Genomic DNA, 14,039 nt, shown 5'->3' with positions numbered 1-14,039 from the left:
CAACGCGCGCCAAATCTATTACAACTTAACGCGACAAACGTCGTCCAACGCTAATACAACTTTTCACGGTTCAACTTACGTCAACAATTACACAACTCAACGTGAGGGTGAGCGTTCCAACGCCTACGTTTAGGCATCTTAACATTAAGTCGTGGTCCAGCTCCAACGTTTATGTAGCTTGACGTGAAGTCGCGGTCCAACACCAGCGTTTATGCAACGGAACGTAAACTCGCTGTAAAACGCCAACGCTTAAGCAACTCTACGCAACTCTACATAAGCATCGGCAACAACTGAACACAGCGGCAGACAGACAACTTGAGAAGAGAAATCTCAAGAAATCTCATAAGAAAAAAGATGATGAAACACAAGAAGATGAATATAAGACAAGAAGAAGATGAAACACAAGAAGAAAAAGACGACGTAACACAAAAAGAAGATGAAACACAAGAAGAAGAAGACGAAAGACAAGAAAAAGGAGAAGAGGTAACATAAGAAAAAGACGAAAGACAAGAAGACGAAGAAGAAGAAGAAGAAGACGAAAGACAAGAAAAAGAAGAAGATGTAGCATAAGAAAAAGACGAAAGACAAGAAGATGAAGAAGAAGAAGGCGAAACACAAGAAGAAGAAGACGAAAGACAAGAAAAAGAAGAAGAGGTAACATAAGAAAAAGACGAAACACAAGAAGAAGAAGAAGCGTTGTCAACTCACTTGAGCACAGTTCAAGGGGGCGGTGCAGGGGCACAAATATCGTTGGTTTCATCAGTTGCGCGGAAGGGTCCACGGCGCGGCGCACCGGCGTCCGCTAATGCGGGACGACGGACGGTAACGCGAGACGCGCGTCCGCGACAACCGAATATTGCGGAGACTTGGGGCCTCTTGCGCCCCGACCCCACTTGCCCCCCGTCCCCACTTGGCTCCCGTCCCCATTTGGCCCCCGACCCAACCCCACTTGCTCCCCGACCTCACTTGGCTCCCGTCCCCACTTGGCCCCGTCCCCACTTGGCTCCCGTCCCCACTTGGCTCCCGTCCCCACTTGGCTCCCGTCCCCACTTGGCTCCCGTCCCCACTTGGCTCCCGACCCAACCCCACTTGGGCCACCCATCCCACTTGGCCCCAGCCTCACGAGGAAGGGGGAGGAGTAAGGGGGAGAGAAATAAGGGGGATGTGCGAGAGAAATGTGTGAGTGACAGAGGAGAGAAATAGGGGGAGAGGGGAGAGAAATAGGGGGGAGAGGGGAGAGAAATAGGGGGAGAAATAGGGGAGAGAAATAAGGGAGAGAAATAGGAGATAAATAGGGGAGGGAAATAGGAGATAGAATAGGGGAGAGAAAAAGAAGAAAAATAGAGGAGAGAAATAGGGGACAGATATAGGGGATGGAAATAGGGGAGATAAATAGTGGGTAAAAATAGGGGCAATAAATAGGGGATGGAAATAGGGGAGGAGGTGCGATACGAGCAAGGAATGATAATGTTAACACGTTGACTACGTATTGGTACATATGCGTACCACAAAATGTATTTCTCCAAGACGTAGTGGTACATAATTCAGGTTGCCTAAAATCGGCCAAAACCGAGAACAAAAAAGGCCAAAAAGGCCGACCACCCAATATATACTAGTTTATTTGTAGGTTCCGCTGTAAAAATTTCATTTAATTTCTTTTTGCAGTATTCAAAATTTAATTAGGAAGTACCCTTATCATAAATTTTAGCCGGCCAACGCAATTGAGAAAAACTAAATCCGGAATTTATCTGGAATAAATGACCGTCTAGAAACCCTGTTTAAAGATAGTACAACAAATGAAATAATAGTACAAGATGAAGAGGCTAAATAAAGATGATAGGACGATGAGAAAGAACCTGGAAATATCCCACACTTCCTGCAGACAAAATAAGTTGTTAGTGGTGAAATTTTATAGTGGCAATCAGACACTTGAAACAAAATTTAAAAAAAGTAGTTTTTCTTAGTTATTAAAGATACATAGACCGTTTTCAATAGGTTGTTTGGAAAACATAGTCTATTTCCGATATGATGTTTCTAATATATAGTTTCACACAGGCACACATCCCCTATTTAAAATCATCGATGGCTGATAGGGAGCCAATAACAGGCCGATGCTTTCCGGGGATAACGCAGCCAAAATTTTCCAAAAAATTATTATTATTTATTATTATTATAATAAAATTGTTTTATAAAATTATTATTATTTATTATTATTATTTATTATTTTCCTTTCCTGCTTTCGTTTCTCGATGGAAAGTGCGGGCTGAGAGCTGAAGCGTGTAGCGCTGCGTGGTGCTCACTTAAGGTGATGTGGTCATGAAGATACTTAATGATACTTCATGATAAATAATGATACTTTATGATATATAATGATACTTTATTGTATATTATGATACCTTACGATACTTAATGATACCTATGATAAATAATGATTCTTTATGATATATAATGATACTTATTATATATAATGATACTTTATGATGTATAATGATACTTATGATATATAATGATGTTTAATTATATTAATCATTTATAATTATACATAATGATTATAATCGTTCATAACGATAAAAAATAATTCTAATTATATGTACTGTCGACATGGAAGTGTTGCGTGACATGAATGTGTACAAAAATATGTATGTTTTAATTAGTTATCACTATATTAATGTAATAAAGTATATACATCGCGATGGCATAGAAGCGTTAATTTTTCTTAAAAGATAATGTAGAAAAAATGAAATAAATGAATATATAAATAAAATTTGCTAAGTATTAAAGGGCAGAAATTGTTCACTCGTAAATGTTTTTAGATTTCCCTGGACAAAATGCCAAACTTTTGACATGAGTTTTTATGTCATGTTTTTTTTTCTTCATGTCATACATGCTAATGCAACGTGAATATATCTTGACGGTTGTGCTAGGAGCAACACTCTGAGAAATGAGTGAGAATTTGTCCAAATACCGAGGCTAAATAAATAATAAATAATAAATAAATAAATAATAAATAAATAATATATAAACAAAAAATAAATAATAAATAAATAATAAATAAATAATAAATAAATAATGAATAAATACCAAATAAATAAATAAATAAAATAAAAATTGAGTGGGTCATCCTGACCCAGTTTCGGTGTATCACTGCTTCGTCCGTGCCTTGCTCGTGTACTGAGAAAAAGTTTATCATATTTGAGAAATTTGGCCCACATAGTTTTCTGAGTGAGGGCCTGGCGAGGATGTCCTTGTATGTGCATGAGATGGAAGTACTAACACTGAGTAAAATTAATGCGTCATTTTGTCCATATAGTGACACTATTTTTACCCACAGTACGAATAGACAGTGGGTAATACATCCAAACTTTGCCAGGATTACCCTCATACAAGCAAACGTGCATCGCAATTCGGACAAAGCCTCATTCATTCATCTGAGTGACTAATGTCAACAACAAACTTCCCATATCGTGACGTTAGAGGCACATTGAGATTCACTTGCCCAAATGTGCAAAATAATAATAGGTAATGTGCAAAATAAAAATATTTAGTTTTTTATTTTCCTTTAACTTACTTCGCCCTGTTTTTATCAAATTGTGAAAGTAAAAAATTGAACATTATCTGATCTCACTTCCCTCGGCCTAATATTGCATTTTCTAAGCACTAATTGTGCATTTTATTGATTAAAAGCCAATTTCATTATATTAAACAACATTTTCCCTCGCTAAAACATTCACTTCCCTCACACTACCCCTTCTCTTCCCTCACACTAACCCTTCACTTCCTTCATACTAACCCTTCACTTCCCCCTCACTACCCCTTCTCTTCCCTCACACTAACCCTCCATCCCCTTCACTTCCCTCACACTAACCCTTCACTTCCCTCACACTACCCCTTCACTTCCCTCACACTAACCCTTCACTTCCCTCACACTACCCCTTCTCTTCCCTCACACTAACCCTTCTCTTCCCTCATACTACCCCTTCTCTTCCCTCACACTAACCCTTCTCTTCCCTCACACCAACCCTTCACTTCCCTCACACTAACCCTTCACTTCCCTCACTTTAAACCTTCACTTCCCTCACGCTAACCCTTCACTTCCCTCACACTAACCCTTCACTTTCCTCACACTAACCCTTGTTAGAAATGTCCACATTCCTTAGATTCTTAAGTTTCTTTTTCTTCATACCTATTGTTGGGTATGAATTTGTAAATAGTAGGAGTTGGCTGTAAGACTTCGTGGTGTAAAGATCACATTAATGTTGCTCCGTTAGGAGTGTATAAAGCCATTCCTTCTTAAATGCTATTTATTATTTTGAGTGATCACTCTTTGTTTTTCGTTTTATTTATTTACGTTACTAATGCATGTTCGCGCTTTCTTTGGTTAGGAAAGGGCGGACTCTAGTACTAAATTTGGGCTTGGCCTTTTCTTGTGGCTCGACCACCTTAACTTTGAGTTTCGGCTTTTACTCTAATAAATTTAAATATTTGTTCCTAACATATTGGGAAAGCTTGATGATTTCTTAAGCTTAACTTATTTGTTAATTTTGGAGTCTGCCCTCTCTTTCTTCTACTTTCATTATTTCCCTTAACTTGGCCTCTTAAATTGCCTCTTAAAATTACAGCTAGATCCGCTTGCTGGCAAAAGATTTTAAGGTTGGTGTGGGCTGATGCTATTCTGAAATAGTGCGACATACATTTAAGCTAGTACTGAGTTTATATTATTGTTACCATCTATTTTACAGCCATACCCTTTTTTTTGTTCAATAGAATAACTGCGAGTCTGGTGGGATACGTATTTGCGATCTTTTTGGAACCGTCATCTGCGCCTGGTTTAGAATTTGAAAATCCTTCTGGATGTTCTGGGTTGGTAAATTTATTGCTTCCATGTGCGAATTTATTAAATCTTGTTGAAACATTGAACAAATAATACGGTTTTACTTAATTATATATTTGAAGGTTATTTCTCGATTCCACAGTTATGTTGGGCCGGGCTTGTTCACCTGTGTAACGTCGGCGAGCCTGTATGAACCAGCTAGCAAGCATTATTTTTTGGGACATGGTTCCTTCCTAATTTCTGTCAATGCGTCTTGATTCCTCAAGCTTGCGGGACCAGTCGTCTATGGGATCAAGTTCCACAATAAAAGTTCAATCTGTTTACCGTTTTTTGTATTAAGCCTAACACCCTTCACTTCCTTCACACTAACCCTTCACTTCCCTCACACTAACCCTTCTCTTCCCTCACACTAACCCTTCACTTCCCTCACACTAACCCTTCGCTTCCCTCACACTAACCCTTCACTTTCCTAACACTAACCCTTCACTTCCCTCACACTTACCCCCCTCACACCAAACTAACCTTTCACTTCCCTCTCACTAACCCTGCACTTCCCTCACACTAACCCTCCACTTCCCTCACACTAACCCTCCACTTCCCTCACACTAACCCTTCACTTCCCTCACACTAAACCTTCACTTCCCTCACACTACCCCTTCACTCCCCTCACGCTAACCCTTCACTTCCCTCACACTAACCCTTCACTTCCCTCACACTAACCCTTCACTTCCCTCTCACTAACTCTTCACTTCCCTCACACTAACCCTTCACTTCCCTCACACTAACCCTCCACTTCCCTCACACTAACCCTTCACTTCCCTCCACTAACCCTTCACTTCCCTCACACTAACCCTTCACTTCCCTCTCACTAACCCTTCACTTCCCTCACACTAACCCTTCACTTCCCTCACACTAACCCTTCTCTTGCCTCACACTAACCCCCCCTCACACTAACCCCCCCTCACACCAAACTAACCGTGTTAAAAGGAACTCAGTTTCACAAGCACAAGCTTAAGTGTCCCCAAGTTTCCCATACAGTCATTATTATATCAATAATAATAATAAGGATGCCGGAGCTGTTGGCCTCACACTCAAAGAAATGAATGAAACTTTGTCCGAATAGCGATGCACTTTTTGCCGTTATAAAGATCATCTTGGCACAGTTTGTCCCTTGTGTATCTAGGCTACATTTGCACTGTGCTCTTGTTGAGGTAAAAAAAATATAACCCAGTACTCACTGCAGTGAGTGACAGAGAGCGCATTTTCTCGTCGACGAAAACTTGAAGTCACGGACGGACAGACGGCCATGGCGAGCACAATAGTGCATTTGTTCCATAAACGAGAAAATGCGCTAAAAAGTGAGTCATTATTTGGACACTACGACCCATTTGTTTTTACGAGTGCGGTCATCAAGCGGATGGCGGTTGATGTTGATGAGATCGTCCGGGATTTGCCGCCATATTCGATGATCTTGGACTTAGCCACTTAGCCTCACTTAGTCTAATCAGGCTAAGCATCTGAGGTCGCTTCATAAGCAGGTATCGGTGAAAGAAGCTTGCTGGGTGGAACAAATGTTACTCAATATTAATATTAATTGTTAATATTGTTACTCAATATTAATGATACAGAAGTCGTACTATCGTTATCAGTTCTTAACTTCGTTTGCCGATAACAGTTTGGATGAGTTAAACACATAATATTTTATTGCCACTATACAAGTAGGTTAGTGCTGAAGTTGATTCGAAGAAATATGATTAAGTACGAACACTTTTAAGACGAAGTCATTAAAATCATTAACTGTCATCATTGTTCATATTGATGTTTAACAGTAAATGAGGGCTTAGTCCTGAGTACTGAACAGCTACTTAGACCAACAAAAGCCACTTGCACGAGTACTAGAATAACGTCGTAAAAAATGCATAAGCTTTAGTAACTTTAAAGTTGGTTATAAATGAGCAAACATGCAGTGGAAGAGATCGCAATTGGATGTAAGTAATTAATTCGGTAAAAGTTTAATTTTCCTTTCATAAAAAGTACTAAAATCTTTATCACTATTCGGTGCTGAGAAGAAAATAGTTTCAAATAAAGTAAAGTTTTTCTTGAAGAACTCCAGTAAAGTTCCAACTCATTCATGAAACATTAAACAATTAAATATTTTAGGTCGATTCCCTTAAAGCGGTCGTAAAAAACTGATTAATCATTGTGTAACATCAATATTTTGATAAAAAATTGTTATTAGTCTTCAATCGTAATCGAAAAGTACGTTACAATTTGGACAAGATAATATACTTAGGATATTGAATTAACATCAATATTTAAAAAAAATTGTAATTAATCTTCGATTTTAATCGAAAAGTACATCATAATTTAGACAAGATAATACACGTAGAATATTGAGTTAACATCAATTTTCTAATAAAAAAATTGTAATTAATCTTCGATCTTAATCGAACAGTACATCATGATTTGGACATGAGAATACACTTAGGATATTGAGTTAACTTCAATAATTTAATAAAAAAAAATTGAATTAATCTTCAATCTTAATCTAAAAGTACATCACAATTTGGACAAGAGAATACACTTAGAATATTGAGTGCGACAAGGCACGGTAAAAGCCCTCAAAACCTCGCCTAATATGACCTGACGCAGTCAGCGTAAGTGCCCGCTGAAATTCAACGTGAAAATCACAACTCGCAAATAATTGAACGTGAATATAAGAACGCGCTAATTGAACGTGAATATAAGAACTCACAAATTGAACGTGAACATAAGAACTCTGTCAGAATTATAATGTGGGTGACGAGAGTGCGGCAAAAATCTGCTGCAACGATCAAGTTGCGGGTAGCTAAGCGAATGGAATTCCGGAATTGCTGTCGACCGAAGAATTATGAACTTGACCGAAGAATTATGAACTTGACCGAAGAATTAGGAATAATTGAATTGTGCAGTTTGTTATTCGACTTTGGAAAACGGCTGTTATAATGATTTGAACAACTAAGAACAAAGAAACGATTATCAAATTTGATTATTTAAATAGATAATAGATTAAAATTTACAATTCGAGTTCAAAATGCGAGTACCTGTGACTTGTTGATACATACTGCTGGGAATGAAGAAGAAATTTGTTCTTTTTAGGGTGCAATGGAAAAAATAGCTCTTTAGTACCGATAGCGAATGCTAACTGTTCATAATTAACATTGTATGGTAGAATTTGTTATAACTTTTATCCCAGTTAAAAACGCTATAAAAATAAATACAAACTGACCGTAGCCTGCCTATTAGATCTCTAGCAAGATAGATTCAGTATCGAAATTTCATTTGTTGACTGTAATCACTGGAAACTTTTCTTACTAATTTTTTCTCTATTTTCCCTAGGGGAAAAATACAAAATGTATTTCCTGTATGAAAGGGGGCCAGTTATCGGGCCTCGGGGGAACCGTCCCTCCTCCAACCCGGGCCCTCCAACGGGGGCGATATTGGGCTGCTACATTTATATAGTAATGAATAAAATCATATATTTACTGCTACATTCATATAGTAATGAATAAAATCATGTATTTATCAATACACAATAATAATAAAATAGCGGCATAAGCTACTTAATTCCTGTGATCAGCATTTTAATAATGAAACTTTAGTTTTTTTTCTGGAGGATGTTGGTACTTAAATTCACGAGGGTTGGAATGTTCATGAATGAACGTGAAAATGTTCACCGCAGCTCTTGCACATGGAACCAATATGGCGTCATCCTGTTAGTAAGGACCTGCATGAGTGTGTGTATTATGAAATGAGAGAAATATCAAAATTAGGTCCTTGGTAGTAAATTTTTATAAATGTAAATAATTTTTAAAGCTTTTTTCATTTATTACTGCAGATAGCAACTTATTTTGAACCCCAAAACGTTACTAAATTGAAGAATTAACGGTAAGTCCTTTTCTGTGCTTCACTAATACTAGTAATAGTATACTATTGAGTAATAGTAATACGTCAATGGAACACATAAGTCGCCATTCAGCTGAAATTTCACTTACCTTGCAGCTCGTCACTAATAACTGTACAATACAGGGCCTATACTTTCAAAAAAAGTTAAGAGATCGTAAGTTCATCAGCCAATCATTGACGGCCTTTCAAGCAAAATCCGCCAATCAGACAAGAAAATAGAGCGTAAATACGTAATTACTTAAGTTCACATAGCGAGTTTTGAAAGTATATATGGCCTCTGGTCAGAACTACGATTTGTAGGGTTAAATGCCCACACGATGCCAACGAAGCGGTTTTGATTGAGCTAGGAAAATGTGTAAGTTTTGTTTGTTAAATACTAAAATGGATCGATTCTGTTGAAGGCCGGCGACTTAAGTGATTTGGCGGCGTTATCGGCATTGACATAGGAAAGTGGTAAAGCCTTTAAAGTAAAAATATTAAGTTAAAAAATTAAAATTTAAGTTAAATATTTAAAAAAATATTAAATATTATTATTATATTAAGAATATTTGGCTGCTTTCTATTGATTTAACTTTTCTTCTATAAATTTTTGAACAGACGATGTAGCTGGTCTCGAAACGTTCTTGATGAAGGATACGGTGAATTTGGAGTCATTGGCTCACAAATTCTCGGTAAACTTGCTGTTTAAGAAAATTATTGACATTAGTACTATCATAGAGTGTTAAGTGTTAAACATATATAGGGTGCTTATATATGTTTATATATATGTTATGTGTTAAACATATATAGGGTGTTAAGTGTTATAAGTGTTAAACATATATAGGGTGCTTATATATGTTTATATATATGTTATGTGTTAAACATATATAGGTGCTTATATATGTTTATATATATGTTATGTGTTAAACATATATAGGGTGCTTATATATGTTTATATATATGTTATGTGTTAAACATATATATAAACGGCAATGTCTTCAAACTGGCTAGATACTCGTCCGGCGAAGGCGCTTAAATTAACTACTATTACTAGACAGTTTGGTTGAGTTATAAAATTTCGTCATGAAAGGCATCGCATTACAATTCGTAAAAATAACGGTGAACTGAGATTGATCGTATTTAGGACCACAAAATTTATCTCTGGGGAATGAAAATTTATATTACTGGGATAGAAATGGTTTTAAGCAAGAGAGTGAGTAATATTGAAACGTTTACAAAAGATGACTCTACGTATAGATTACATATGCATTGGATTATAACTATTCTAGATCCTTATATAGTAGCTTGCTTGGAAAAGAAGTTTTAAGGAAATTGAACGAATTAGCAATAAAAGAGACTCCGGCAATCTCGTATGGTGGCTTATTTATTTATGATGTATAATTGTTAAATATAAACAACAAAGTTTAGGGACAGAAAATTATTCTTACGTTGAGGTACCTACATTTGCTGGCGCTTCGGAGCACAGACCACATGTGAATACGCTGCTCCAAACTCCATGTGATCGATATTTCGTCATTACTCATCTGACCCATGCTACAAATTATCAATATTCCATCATTACCTTTCTGATCCATGCTACAAATGATCGATAATTATATTATATATTATATATTATATATAAAATGATGGGCCACCCTGGGGCAGGGTGGCCCAGTGGTTACAGTTCAGAGTACCAAGATTGGCGCAGAGAGGTGCGGGTTCGATCCCAGCTCTGTGCGCCAGAATCGGCAAGGAGGCCGGGCGGTTAAGCACAGCAGAATTGTAGCAGTGAGTTGCGAGTTCGAGACCGCAACAAGCTGTGAATGTTCTGCGATGTTAAGAATCGGCGACAGGCCTACGGCCTAATAAACGCTGAAACCGCTATTATTATTACTCCCCTGATCAAGGCTACAAATGATCAATATTTCATCATTACTCTTCTGATCCATGCTACAAGTGATCGATATTTCGTCATTACCTCGCGGCACCAGACATCAAATGATCGAAAATTCCATCATTAATCTTCTGATACATGCTACAAATGATCGATATTTCGTCATTACTTCGCTGCACCAGACTCCAAGTGATCAACTTTTCGTCATTTCATTGACATTACAAGTGACAGACTGGACGCCATATCATTCCTTCCCTATAGACTCCAAATCGTCCCGCTGTCAAACTCCAAATAATGACAGATTAGGTGTAATGACATCTCTGTTACTCCCATTTTAGAGCATTTTCTCATTTATGGAAAAAATGCACTATTGTGCTCGCCATGTCTGTCCGTCTGTCTGTCCGTCCGTGACTCCACGTTTTCGTCGACGAGAAAATACGCTCTCTGTCACTCACTGCAGTGAGTACTGAGTTATATTTTTTATACCAGATTCAGCGTTATAGTATCCCTGTTACTGACTCAAAATTCAGGAAATTCTGCGTCAATTTTTATCTGTTTTCCGGCCGCAAATGTGAGATGCGGAGACAAGCTTTGTCCGCTCATCGCTTATTCGCCGCACGTTCCTCAATTATCAGTTTGCAGCGGCGCGTCTAAAAACAATCGCGGCGAGCAATAAAACCTCGGGCGAAAGCTTTGCAAAAAACACGACAAACGCGCGTGTTGCCCGACTTGATGGCTAGTTTGTTGCTGAAGCGGCTCCTGGCATGCCAGACTGATGGATTATGGCACCAGCATCGATAATCTTGATTGTTGGGTGTCCAACATCGATAATGTTGATTGTTAGGTGTCCAACATCGATAATGTTGATTGTTAGGTGTCTAACATCGATAATGTTGATTGTTAGGTGTCCAACAGCGATAATCTTGATTGTTAGGTGTCCAACATCGAGAATCTTGATTGTTAGGTGTCCAACATCGATAATGTTGATTGTTAGGTGTCCAACATCGATAATGTTGATTGTTAGGTGTCCAACATAGATAATCTTGATCAACAACAACATCAACAATCTTGATCGTTCCGTTTGTTTCGATATACATATGATGACAGTTCAACAAATGGTCATGATCGTTCTGTGTGTCGATACGCAGAGCGTATGTGTGTGAGTGATTCCAACGTTGTCGAAATTGGAATAAGTAAGTAATATCAATACGAGAAATTATTTATTGGTGACGTTTATATATGATGTAAATGGTTGATTAGGTAATGATGTTGTGGGAAATAAACATAAAAAGTTGTTAGTTGAAAAAAAAATAATAAATGACGTAATTTATATCACGCGTGTCTCTTAAGTTAATACATAATTGAAAAATTGACTCAATCAGAAATGTGCAGAAGAAGAACGACTGACTTTCTGGAGTAGTATGTGATAATAAAATTTTTTCAAAATATGCATGGATCAAAATGTTATTTTTCCTAGTTTATATCGTGCTAAGGCAGATCGCGTCATGCGAGTCGTTTTCTGTTATGAGGAGAAACTCTGTTATGTACATCATTTTCTGTTATGAGGGCATATTGCGTCATGCGCGTTGCTTCCTGTTACGAGGGGAGACTGCGTCATGCACGTTGTTTTCTGTTATGAGGGGAGACTCTGTTATGCACATCATTTTCTGTTATGAGGCCATACTGCGTTATGCGAGTCGCTTTCTGTTATGAGGGGAGACTCTGTTATGCACATCATTTTCTGTTATGAGGGCAGACTCTGTTATGCGCGTCGTTTTCTGTTATGAGGGGAGACTCTGTTATGCACATCATTTTCTGTTATGAGGCCATACTGCGTTATGCGAGTCTCATTTTCTGTTATGAGGGCAGACTCTGTTATGCGCGTCGTTTTCTGTTATGAGGGGAGACTCTGTTATGCACATCATTTTCTGTTATGAGGGCAAACTGCGTCATGCGCGTCGTTTTCTTTTATGAGGGGAGACTCTCTTATGCACATCAATTGCTGTTATGAGGCCAGACTGCGTTATGCGCGTCGTTTTCTCTTTTGAGGGGAGACTGTTATGCACATCGTTTTCTGTTATGAGGGCAGACTGCATCATGCGCGTCGTTTTCTTTTATGAGGGCAAACCGCGTCATTCTCAGGAACGTACAAAGATGGGCCGCGGATCTCATCAGCGGAAACCATAAGGCTACCTGCTCACCGTGTATCTGATCGAGTTTTAATTGAATTTTCGCAGTGTCTAATTAGAAGGTGATACAACGAGCGTGTAAAGCACACTCTAATGGCTGCCACGCGACCGCCGCGCCATCTTGCTCATAGGGATAAGGGAAATAAATGCGATGTTTCCCAGTGTCATTTGCGTGGCGGCCGGTGAGACGACTTTGCGGGCGGCTCATCCTGAGTCCGCTGACTTTCGCTCCCCCAACTTTAAAAATTAAAAAAGAAAACAACTTATATAGGAACAAGGTAACATATTTAACGTTCAGACTTGACGCTTCTTAAGAAAATTTGCTCAGAGTTGCAACAAATTTAACGTTCAGACTTGACGCTGCTTAAGAAAATTTGCTCAGAGTTGCATGGTTCGAAAATGTAAAGTTGAAAAATATCACGCTAACAAGTGTTGAAAATGCATTCATCTGGATTTATTATATCTGGGAAGTACCATTTAAACGATTACGTTCAATTAAGCAACGTTGAAAAACAAATTTTCAATGGTGTATGGTATGATATACTTTGTAAATTACGTTTAACGGATGTAGTTTACTTTTGTGGTAAGCATAGGAAATGTTTTCATCATGGCAAGTTATCAAATTAAATGATTCAATTAAAAATTTAAATCAATTAAATTCTCAGATAAAATTGGAACTAAAAACATAGAATGTTCTTAAGTCTTCCACTCACATGATATTTCTAAGGATAAATTTTTTACACACAGACTATATTCTATTAGGTTCTTATTGATTCCTAAAAACAATAATATAACATTAGGTTAGTCAACATCTCTAATGAGGTAGCGCCTGGCAACACTAACAGCCCCTCTCAAGCTGTAACGCTTAGCAATACCAGGGCGTTAAGTGACCACTCAACCCCAAACCCCCGTTAAATGAACCCCGAACCCCCCTTAAATAACCACACAAACCCCATGAGGATGTAGCTACAAAAATCATACGAGCCTCTAAACGAACTCGCCTCACGCAAGCCGTCGCACGGATTGCAAAACTTACGTCGTGTGTGGACAAGTCAAGTGTCAATCTTGTGACTCGTTTTGACACTCCTGACTCTAAGGTGGGTCATTCTCGACACACTTGGCGAAAACTGCAGCATGGCTCGAGCTTTCTTACTAGGCCTATTTCTATATTTGCTTAATTTTTGCCCCTTCCATTGCGAGA

The 14,039-nt window shown here is 38.2% G+C and overlaps 1 long non-coding RNA gene across 1 annotated transcript; it reads left to right on the top strand.

Annotated features, from left to right (window-relative positions):
- The first annotated feature begins 4,211 nt into the window (after window positions 1-4,211).
- Window positions 4,212-5,152, top strand: LOC108670208. Its single transcript, XR_007156722.1, has 2 exons — window positions 4,212-4,860; window positions 4,974-5,152. It is a non-coding gene; the product is annotated as an uncharacterized LOC108670208 (long non-coding RNA).
- Window positions 5,153-14,039: the final 8,887 nt, after the last annotated feature.

The sequence above is a fragment of the Hyalella azteca genome, unplaced genomic scaffold (assembly GCF_000764305.2).
Source record: "Hyalella azteca isolate HAZT.00-mixed unplaced genomic scaffold, Hazt_2.0.2 contig5912, whole genome shotgun sequence".
NCBI lineage: Eukaryota > Metazoa > Arthropoda > Malacostraca > Amphipoda > Hyalellidae > Hyalella > Hyalella azteca.
Note: the sequence above shows the minus strand (reverse complement) of the source record. Positions and strands in the feature narration are given on the sequence as shown.